The sequence below is a fragment of the Triticum dicoccoides genome, chromosome 5A, assembly GCF_002162155.2.
Source record: "Triticum dicoccoides isolate Atlit2015 ecotype Zavitan chromosome 5A, WEW_v2.0, whole genome shotgun sequence".
NCBI classification, from domain to species: Eukaryota; Viridiplantae; Streptophyta; class Magnoliopsida; order Poales; family Poaceae; genus Triticum; species Triticum dicoccoides.
In genome coordinates, this window is record NC_041388.1 from 153,078,393 (window position 1) to 153,090,155 (window position 11,763).

Genomic DNA, 11,763 nt, shown 5'->3' on the forward strand with positions numbered 1-11,763 from the left:
AAGCTGGGGTCAGACATCTTTCAGTTCCACACCGAATCGGATATTGGCGTCTTGGAGATTGTTTTTCTCCTACCTGACTCGCGTAAGCACGCGCTCGCCAGCATTTAGCTGTCGATCAGCACGTGCCGCATTCACCGCCACGGCCTCCGGATTCACTTCGGGGTCATCTGCAACACCTATTGTTAGATTTGCATGCATGTTGTATACTACCTGGTACCTGTATTCATTGAAATGGAAACAAGTGTTACCAGAGGGGCCCTTCTCAGACTCCTTCAATGCGGCAATAGCGGCCCCTAGCTGGGCCTTGCACTCTTCCAGCTCTTGAGACAGGAGGGAATTCTTCTCTGTAAGAGCCTGCACAAGTAATGATCCTTAAATCAGTTGCGTCAACTATTTCAAGTCTCAGGGGCTATTGATACATATAATCATCAGATTTTCTTACCCGTATATCCCTTACATACTGGTCCATGGCTCGGGCTAGACCATTTTGAGCAGCACGGATGTATGCATGTCCTGAGTTGAAGGCATCGAATGCCTCTTGGGAGAAACAAGCGTCACGGAGTACGGCCCGGCGACGCCTGTGATTCATGGTGCTCTCCACTTCGGAATTTGTAGCGGATAGTCTGTCTGCATCCTCTGTAGGAGGAGCATTCGGCGTCCGCCCCGTGTTATCTTTCGCCTCTATGTCCGGCCCTGGAGCCCGACTGGTGGAGGCGTGATCGGTAGCCTCTCCGGATATAGTCCAGAGAGCGTTTTTTCTACTAGGAAACATGGACGTCATTATATTTTAAGAAAGACATAAACCACGGAGTGAGGTTTTGTGTCATACCTCTGCGCCGGCATCTCCGTCCTGACCGCCTTCCTTTTTGGCCTACCCGGCTTTGGTGCCCCTTGTTGGCGAGTCGCTGTGGGTTCGGCACAGCGTCCCGAAGGCCTTCCCTGTAAAACACCATATGTGTATGGTAGGTGACGTGCGTAAAAGGGGATCCTTTTGGGAGTCGGGACTCCGGTCTTCTCTTACATGCGATACAGGGACTAGTCCCGGATAGTCGGCCGTTATGGCCACCATGGCGTCATCCCAGCTCAATTGATAGAATTTCCTGTCTATCAGCTCCACAAATATGTCCGGATCCTCTTCGAGTCCGGGATCGAGGGCCCGGTCAGGGTCCTCCTGTTGTGGAGGTGGGCTGTTGACCTCCCTTACAGCTTTTCGCAGTTCCTGCCGTGAAACGGCAAGGTGAGAATTTACGACAAAGAATGCGGGAAGGTTGGGAGTAAAGAGTGACAGCTCACCCAGCTTGGAGGGTTGTACATGGAGAATCCATCTTGCGGCTTAATACGGATGAACTCCTCTTCCTCTCCCTTGAACAACTCGGACATAATTTTTGCTAAAGCAGGAGCGGAGTTCAGTCCCTTACGCCCGCAGTGGGTGGCATCATCTTCCCCGTTAAAACACCACAGGGGGTTCCCTCGATATTGAAGCGGTTGCACCACCCGCATTATGCGTATTGACATAACCTCGATTATTGTCAATCCTGATTGAGCCATCACTTTAATCCGGTCCATCAGGTAAAGGACTTCTCCGTTGTCTTCCTCCTGGGGGCTCCGTGGGTGCCAACTTTGGCGTTTCTTCAGAGGAGCATTGTTGAACTCGGGAAGAACCCTTCGAATAGGGTCTGGAAGAGGGACGTCCTCCATGTAAAACCACTCCGAAGGCTAGTCTTCGGACGTCTTCTTCGGGGTACCGGACAGGTATCCGGTCTCGGCGATGCGCCATATTTCGGCTCCGCCCACTTGATAAAGTGACCCCTCCTGTGTATGGGGCACAAGGAAGAATAGTCTCTTCCATAGCTCGAAATGAGCCTCGCAGCCTAGAAACAGCTCACCAATGGCAACATAACCGGCAATGTGTAATATGGAAGCAGGGTTGAAATTATGCAACTGGAGGCCGTAAAACTCCAGGAGTCCGCGGAGGAACGGATGGATTGGAAATCCAAGTCCCCTTAGTAAGTAAGGGACAAGGCATACCCGCTCCCCCTTGGAGGGATTGGGGAAGCTCTCCGCTTGCTCCCCGCCATTATAGGTGGCGAGCCTGGCTCGGACGGGGACCATATACGCTGGAGGGAGAAATCCCTGGGTCTGCAACTCTACTAATCGGCTGTGCGGGACGGAACACTTCTCCCAATCACCGGGCTTAGGGCTACGGGAGTGGGAGGAGGAGCTGCGATGGCCGGCCATGATGGAATGGATTTTTCCGAGCGCGCTCCGATGGATTCTCGCCGTGGGAGGATGGTGTGGATTGGATCCAAGAATCCCCATCCCTTTAATAGACGATTTATTTACCTGGCTAGGGGGGCGAATGTAAAAATCGCCCTGGCTCCTCGCATTCGCTCGACACGTGGAAGATAGCCCTTATTGAGCGCAGAAGCCAAGAAGTCCAACATTTATGGGAGCCAGACACTACTTAGCAGATATTCAGGATTTGGAGAAGAACCCTCCTTGCAATGCCGAAGACAATACCGCGCGCCGGACTCATCGTCATTGAAGTCTGGTTCAGGGGCTACCAAGGGAGTCCTGGATTAGGGGGTCTCCGGATAGCCGCACTATATCCTTTGGCCGGACTGTTGGACTATGAAGATACAAGATTGAAGACTTCGTCCCGTGTCCGGAGGAGACTCTCCTTGGCGTGGAAGGCAAGCTAGGCAATACAGATATGTTGATCTCGTCCCTTGTAACCGACTCTGTGTAACCCTAGCCTCCTCCGGTGTCTACATAAAACGGAGGGTATAGTCCATAGGACAACATACCATACCATAGGCTAGCTTCTAGGGTTTAGCCTCTACGATCTCGTGGTAGATCAACTCTTGTAATACTCATATCATCAAGAATAAGCAAGCAGGACGTAGGGTATTACCTCCATCAAGAGGGCCCGTACATGGTTAAACATCGTGTCCCCTGCCTCTTGTTACCATCTGCCTTAGACACATAGTTCGGGACTCCCTACCCGAGATCCACCGGTTTTGACACCGACACCCTTCTTCTCCCGCGCCTCTGTCTCCGTCTCTGTCTTGTCTGACTGTTTACGGGGCGGCATGCGCAGATCTTCCCTGATTTTCTAATCTTGCAAGTCTTTTCTTGCCTTCGGCCCATCCTTGGTCTTATCCGGCATGTTCATTAGTGTCGCGAGCAAGATCTCAAGGACATTCTTACATATGTGCATTTGATCAAGGCAATGAGGTGTATCGAGTTTGTGACAGTACTCCAAGTCCCAAAACACATACCTCGTATTCCATACCTTCAGCAGCGGCTCCGACGCCTTTTTCATCGTCTTTCCCGGCGTGGGGCACTCCTTCCAGTTTTTCAACAGCTCATCGATTTCGGCACCGCTCCGCTTACATGGAGGTCCTCGATGCTCAGCGTGACCATTGAATAGATCTCCACGGTTTCTCCAAGGGTCGTCCTGTTCGAGCCATCTTTGATGCCCCATGTACACGATTTTCCCAGACCCGCAATCTTTCCTTGACGTTAGCTGCTGAGACGTCGTATCATCCATGCACTGCATGCATCCGCAATATCCATGGCACACCTGGCCTGCGACATATCCGTAACCGAGATAGTCATGCACCGTCGTGATCAGCGCGACTCTCGTCACTACAAGAAGAGCCCACCTATAGCAACGCGTTTTTTCGTATCTAAAAGTCCATATATGCGTTGCTAGGGTCTTTACCAAGGGTTTGGGATGTGTAGCCTTATCCAGTGTTGCTAGCGCATAATGCGACGGTTATACTTCCGTTGGTAAAAGGGACCATTGCAAGAGTACAACACATAATGAATTTTTTACAACACACATATACGTTGGTGGTTAATGTGCAGGAAACCAAATCTCATTTCTTGCAACAAAGAATTTGCAACGCTTCATGTGTTTTACATACAAAATATGAATAATATTTATATATTTCTAGAAATTAATCAATGCTCCACGTAATGGTGATAAGTATGTATATCTAGTGAGAAGAAAAAAAATACTCACGGGAGGAAGAAATCATATATTGGAAAAACTATTTGATTACAATAGTTGATATTACAGGAGGAATATCATCCAAATGTGATGCATAATCTAAATATTTTCTCGACAATGAAACTTAAACTGAAAGCATCCATCAACATCCCTACAACTTAACTATAAATTAACCGACGAACATCATCCTTTCAACTTAATTAAAACTGAAAACAACTACCAGAACTAAAACTGAAAACGGCCAACATCGTCAGCATCGTGAACTGGAACATCATCATCATCATTCCAGTATACTTGCCACACACCCATATAATCATCCACATATCTTCTGAATCTACAAAGAAAATAATAAAATAAATTGTTAATACACAATGCGTTGACATGATGCAAATAGTGACGGGTTGCCCAACAAATAAGAAACATTACTTCTTACAAAGGGCCATTACTTGAGAAATATTAGTTGCCCAGCTAGATTATGACTATTACAAAGGAAAGTTGTGACCTGAAAGTATTCCCTTACAACTCAGTATACCACTTCAGGTCACAAAACAAACATAAGCCGACTCAGAGAAAAATAAACAGATGTGATTGTGGCCTAAAAGAAAGCCACTGATAACATAGTACCTACCTAGTTGGCGGGTTAAAATCACAATAGAAACTGCCCATGTGGAACAATGCAAGCCGAACTATGACAGGAAGAGTTCACGTGGATAATTCAGCAATTGATGAATCAGAGTGGTGAGAGCTCAGTGGTCAGTTTAACAATGTACGAATCAAAAGGGTAAGAGCAACTAAGAAGAAAATTACTCACATTTCCGTTTTCACAAACAGTTAAGATATGGAGATCATAGACAGTTACCAGAAACATGACTACGAAGACTGCCATATCTTGTACAAATCCAATCGCAGCTCCAGTGGTCCATGATATTGGCCTCCACCTCGATAGTGCCGGAATGGATGAGTGCAACACCGCACATTAAATTACACACAACAATAGGTACACCATTGGTGATATAGGAGTACATAAATAGTTAAATAAGAGCAGAAAAGGAGGCTAAAACTGGTTAGATCTAATCTAAGCAATAAAGGAATAAATAAATAATTACCACAACAGAAATAGACTTAGTTGAAGGTAAAACCCAATGATGTACTATGAATGTAGACACCGGCACGTTGAAAACCACTGAGTGGCATTGAGTGTTTCTTTGTTTGGAAACCTGCGCACACACAAACAGTGAGCCTCTACTTATCGAATGACAAACATGATGATTAACAAAATCTGAAGGAAGAGGTTCCTGATTCTGTCGAAGTAAGAAGAGGTTCCTACCTATTAACAACAAGAATCCAATAGATCCCAACAGCAATGACATGAGATCTCTACTGTTAAAGAGAAGTCTGCGGCGGTGATGGCACATTGGTCGTTGTTCGTCTCCCCTCTTTCGCTCCATCCAGCACACACTTATGTGGCCCAGTCCAGCACCATAAAATCCTAATGCAATCCTCGCAACAACCACGCTGCAGATATCGTCCCTTCTCTCCTCCTCCCTCCCGCACCTCCTCTGATTTCCAATCATGATACAATGCCTCGACGGCTACAAGGCAACACAATCCATCCATCCTCTCCCAACTCATCACGTCCACACTTTTTATCTTGAGCTCCTGTTGAACTAGGCAAACTGCAGTTTCACCCGCATGCTTGCTTGCTGACGTGTGTAGGTCATTTGATGTGCTTGGTGCCGCTGTTGCATGTGTGCGAGCTTCACCGCCATTGCTGCTTTACATCAGTGTGTCCTTGTTTGTCACTACCGGTGTATATGTGCTTGCTGTGCTTGCTGCAAGATTTACTAAATGAATATTTGCACATGAACACACATAAAGCTTAGGTGTAGGTTGCATCAAAGTGGGGTATTGGGATTATGTTTTACTTTCACTATGATGTACAACGGTAGTATAAGTACTTTTTTTAAATTAGTACGTAGATAAGTACTTGGTAATCTGGTATACATGACTCCTCTGCATTGACCTGACACGAGTGCATATATGATAACTGCATGCTATGAGATGAGAATCACATAACCAAATGACAAAGAAATTGTGTACTATCTTATGGTGAGATTTTTAGACAAAGAGGCTAGCAAGACACTAAGGAATTTAACTAGGGAGTTGCATAATAGATTTTCAAACCGAAGGAAGAGAATGACGTTAGTGTATGGAAATACAGTTGGAAAGTAATAGTGTATCCCATTTATCTTTAAAAACAGTGTATTCATGAAATTGAATGTTTGTTATCCCATAGCAAAGCACAAGTATTTAGCTAGTAATCCAAATTGTGTAGAATAGAAATAGCATACAACAATCAGTACAGTAATAGGCATGGAGAGAAGTAATTATCAGTGTTTTGAATCATATCAACAACATCAAAGCAACAACATAGAAGAATAAATGTGGATTATTTGTTTACGTGCTCACTAAAACAAAGGTGTATGTGCTTCCCCCAATAGGTGCACGCCCTCTAGTATTTGAGCTAGACGTGAAAGCCACCATTAGCAAGCTACTCCCTCCACCTAAATAACCTGGCCATCAGATTGCTGAAAAGTGAAATTGCAACAAAAACTTTGATTAGTAACTCATCGAAACTGCCATACATAGACCTATCAAGACTGGATCCCTCCTTAAATATTATGTGTAACTCTTGCAATAGAATATTTATGTGGGGTCCGCAAATATGAAGTAGTTCTTATATACATAAAAAATTGTGGATTACCTACTCATCTATCAAGGATTGATGAGTTAGCAGTGTATTAGAATATTTAAATTTTTTGATGCTCCATTGATATCTAATATATAATTACTAATTTAATAGAATAGCTATCAGTGCATGAATGTAAATCAACAGAGATCGGAAGTCAGAATGCAGGCCTATCAATGTTCGTCAATGAATTGCACAAGGGCCAAACTGTTTTGACAGGATTAGCTGCAATAGAATCAGGGGTGCATACCTAGACATCTACAGGATAAGAAAGAACAGGGGTTAGAGAAAGAGGGGAGAGAGAGGGGACGAAGCCAGCAGAGGGGATTCACTCACCGGAGGAGAGGAGGACGACATGGCCACCGGCCCGGAGGCGACGTCCGAAACCCTAGCCATCGGGGGAAGGTCGCGGCTGGGCTTTGGTGGCCGTGAGCGTCAGATCTAGCCGGATGGGAGGGCGTCACGGTGTGAGGGGACCTCGGGCTGTGCTTCGCGCTGGCGGGATTCGTCGCCGGAATTAGCCGCGGCGTGTGGCGCAATGAGGAGTTGCACCAACAGAGGGAGAGAGATGGGATGTTAGAGGGATGGGTGGATGCGGGATGCAGCGGATCCGGTAGCCTCCGGAGCTGCGAGGTGGGAGGAGGGTATGGGAGGGCCGACGGCGAGGTGGGAGGAGGAGGGTGACGAGGCGGTTGTTGGCAGCGATGTGGGAGAGATGAAGGGCATCGGCGGCTCTGTTTCTCACGAGTCCTTTCGTGCACTTTTTTTCTTTTTTTTTCATATATGTCCCACGAGGTCAGGAGCTGCAAATCTGCAACACATATCTGCAACCTTTAATATGCGTATCTATTGTGAATTTTACAACGCATGGCTAAAATGTTGTAGATTGTGCGTTGCTTTACATGGGGTATCCTTGTAGTGCATGTAGAAATACTCGCCTTTGTTGGCGTCCCATGTCTTGGCCGGTGTTTTCCATAAAGTGTCTAACTCCTCTTGAAGTAGCCCCAGATACAAATTAATATTATTTTCTGGTTGTTTCGGCCCTTGAATAAGCATGCTCATGTGAATGTACTTCAACTTCATGCACAACCAGGGGGGAGGTTGTACATCCATACAAACACGGGCCATGTGCTATGGTTGGTGTTCTGGTTGCCAAACGGATTCATGTCATCAATACACGCGCCGAGCATGATGTTCCTTGCATCACATTCGAAATATCGATAGAAGCTGTTCAACGCCCTCCACTGGCTTCCATCCTTGACGTGTCTCAGCTTCGGATCATCTCCATCGCCGGGCTTCTTCCTCTCCATGTGCCAGTGCATTAGCTTTGCTTCCTTGGGATCTACAAAATACTGCTGGAGACGGGGAGTGATCGGTAAGTACCATACAACTTTCTAGGGACATTTCTTCCCGACCTTCTTGTATCGAGAAGCATTGCACACCGGACAGCTTGATTTTTCCGCGTGCTCCTTCCGATAAATTAAGCAATCGTTGATGCATGTATGGTATCTAACATGCGGCAGATCAAGAGGGCACACGATCTTCTTGGCTTCATCAACACTAGTAGGACATATATTCCCCGCGGGAAGAACATCCTTTAGGTACTTCATATGCTCATCGAGGCTAGTGTCGGTTCATTTGTTTTTAGCCTTCGTCTTCAAGAGTTGGAGCGTGAAACTCAAGCGGGTCACCTCAGGATTGCAACCATCATACAATGGAGTGTTCGAGTCTACCACCAGTTGCTCCAGCTTAGCCTCCTCTCTAGAAGAAACTCTCTCAGTACTCGTCTCCTTGCGAAGGAGTGCTTGAACATGAGGATCCTCCACGATTGAACTTAGTATCAAGGAACTCTGCTGCGTGCAGTCCACGTTCTCTCCACCGACATGTCCAGCCCCTTCTCCTCCGCCATGTCCGGCCCCTTCTCTGCCGCCATGTCCGGCCTCTTCCCCACCGCCATTATCGATCATCTCTTCCTCTTGCCCAGTGTCGTCATTGGCTGCCCCGTCGGCGTCCTCAACATCATCATCCTCATCTTTAATTATCCACCGAGTATAGCCATCCATGAAACCAGTCATGAGCAGGTGCACTTCGACACGAACTTTGTCATAGTGGTCGAGTCAAACTATTCCTTTGCATCTTCGACACGTACATAAAACCTCTGTTAGGTTATTTTCTTTCATGTCCTGCACCGCCGACTGCAAGCACCTGTCCACCATCGTTCCACTGACCATCATGAACACCTGCACGGTAGTAATAAACAAATTGATTATAAAAATGCGTGCATGCATCAAAGTCATACAAAAATTCGGCATGACCTTCCCTAAAAATAGGACATATATAGATCTAGAGTTTGCCCGGAATTCGCCGAAACGGAAATAAATCGACATTTCGGCAAAACATAGGCAACTCAGAAGCACAATTTGGCATCAACTCACGCCACACACACAATTTCCATCATATTTCCCAATTATCATATCACACACACACACACACACATATTTCCATTTTGCAAAAGCATGAAATTTTAATCACCTCTATCTCGAGATCGAGCACACGATGTGTGGATGATGATGTAGGGAGATCAAAAGTGCACAAAGCTCTTCTTGACAAAGAAAGATCTAGTTAGGGGGCAAATAGATAACCTAACTAAATGCTACATATACCTATCTAGCTAATTTGGGAGGAGACAACTTCAACTAGTGGAGGGGGAAGGAAAAAAAGAAAGGAGATGCATTAATGGAGGTGGTGTAGTTATCTAGGAGTAATGAAGAGAGAGAAAGGTAGGTAGAAGAGGGAAAGTAATGGGGGAGAAGTATTGAGGAAGAAGAAGAGTGAGAGAGGGAGGATGTGGGAGGGGAAAGGGAGGATAGGGAGATGGGGAGGGCGAGGTGGAAAAAGGTGGTGGGTACTGCGTGTTAGCAGTAGCGTGGTAACAAAAACGCGCTGCTGCTAAGAGCGTAGCAGTAGCGCGCTTTCCTATCACGCGCTACTGCTAAATGGGCCAACCATGTGGACAATTTCAAAATTAGCAGCAGTGACGTGACTAAAAAGCGTGCTACTACTACGGCGTTAGCAGTAGCATGCTTCTTGACGCTGCGCTGTTGGTAAACTTAGGTCGTTGTGTACTGTCGATGGATTTTTGTAGCAGCGCTATTTAGACATCACTCGCTACTGCTAAGTTTACATTAGTAGCGCGCTTTCCCTAACCGCGCTGCTACTAATTAGCAGCATCGCCTCTTTTTGTGCCACGCTGCTGCTAAGATTATGTGTATAATGTTTTCCCTAGTAGTGTAAGCATATACAATAGTACAATGTTATACATGAAAGTTAATTGCATGGTGCATCCAAAAATATTTGTTCTGCATTGTGAATGTTTATATATTCTCCTAAAATATTAGTCACGGGAAAGATAATCTAAGGGCATATCTCTCCCTGTACCATTTTCACGTACGCACACAAACTATCTATCGGCTCTCTAAAAGTATGCATGCCCACGGCACATTCACGCATGACGGTCACTGTATTTCAAGCTAAAGCACTATACGGTCACTGGAGTTCAGAATATGCTCCTTACGGTCACCGTATACATTCTCGTGGTGATCATACGGTATCTAGCACACGATACATCTTCGTATTTTCTTGATGACACTGACGGACATTGCATTTGATGCGTGCTCCGTATTTTGTTGACGACACTTACGGTCATAGTATTTGAAGCGAAAGCATGATATGATCACTGGACTTCAGAATAAGCTCATCACGGTCACCACATACATTATGTCGTGCTAACCAACATGCGGTTGGATGGTTAGGAGGACAGTGGTTTCTCGAGCCCACTAGGGTTAAAGTCCCGGTGCTCGCATTTATCCTGGGTTAATTTTAGTATTTTCCGGTGATGTGCGTTCAGTGGGAGGAGACGTTCCACTCGACTACGAGGCACCTATGGTGACTTCGTAAAATCTCAAGATCATATGCTGGCTCACTCTCTTGAAGGTGCTCATAGGTGTAGGGTGTGCGTGTGTGCGCTTATAGTGGTGAGTGCTTGCGCGTATATATGAGCCCTTGCGTCTGTACCGTGTTAAAAAATATATGTCATGATTATATGGTCATTGGCTCACCCGTACAACTCCGTATTTTGTTGATGACACAATCAATTGACCAGTCAAACATTCCATGTGGCGCAACTAGTGTTGCACCATCAGAGCGTGTAACCGTGGGGTCCACTTGTCAGCCCGTATATGAAAGAAAGAAATGGTAGTTTGAGTTTGTACCGTGTTAATAAAATACATTTTAGGGTGATCATACGGTCACTTGCTCACCATACAGTTCCGTAATTTGTTGATGACACGATCAATTGACCAGTCAAACAGTCCACATTCAGCAGCGCACATTACCATAGGGCCCACCCGTCAGCGTGTATACGAAGGACAGAAATGGTAATAAATTAGTGGTTGGTCAGTACTCGAAGTCATGGGACCTCTGGTTGGCAGTCGCCAGTGGTGGTGGGGGGGCTCGTTGATTGGTTTCGGGGCAGGCGGGGCAGCGTCGCAGGGCAGGCCGGCCGCAGGCGGCAGGGGTCGGCGGTTCGGCCGGTGGTGGCTGGCGGCTCACGGGGGTGGAGTTTGATGATAAACGGCAGGCCCTTGATTTCGTATCCAACGGCTGGAAAATCTAATGACCAGAGATGAAAAAGTCAGTCAACTGACGTGTAGCCTCACCCCGCACGTACACATGCACGTACGCAAGACACGCATGCATGCAGGCGTGCAAAACTGACATGTACACATAACGAACATACGCACACATGCAGGCATGCAACACTGACACGTACACATGCACTCATGAACACACGCACATACGCAGACATGCATGCAACACTGAAATGTACCCTTGCACGCACGCAACACTTGCACACCTGCATGTACACAACACATGACGCAAGACACACACTCAACCTATACGTGCATGCAACCTTTGTTAAGGACACGGATTGTTA

General features: G+C 46.4%; 1 long non-coding RNA gene across 3 annotated transcripts; it reads right to left on the reverse strand.

Moving 5' to 3' along the window:
• Window positions 1-4,031: 4,031 nt before the first annotated feature.
• LOC119300612 lies at window positions 4,032-7,509 on the reverse strand. Of its 3 annotated transcripts, none has more exons than XR_005146522.1 (5): window positions 7,104-7,509; window positions 6,488-6,606; window positions 5,346-5,850; window positions 4,878-5,235; window positions 4,032-4,352 (listed from the first exon to the last, which is right to left on the reverse strand). It is a non-coding gene; the product is annotated as an uncharacterized LOC119300612 (long non-coding RNA). The 3 variants fall into 3 exon arrangements; XR_005146521.1 differs by adding an exon at window positions 7,018-7,025 and having other exon boundaries at window positions 5,346-6,606; XR_005146520.1 differs by having other exon boundaries at window positions 5,346-6,606.
• Between the last annotated feature and the right edge of the window lie 4,254 nt (window positions 7,510-11,763).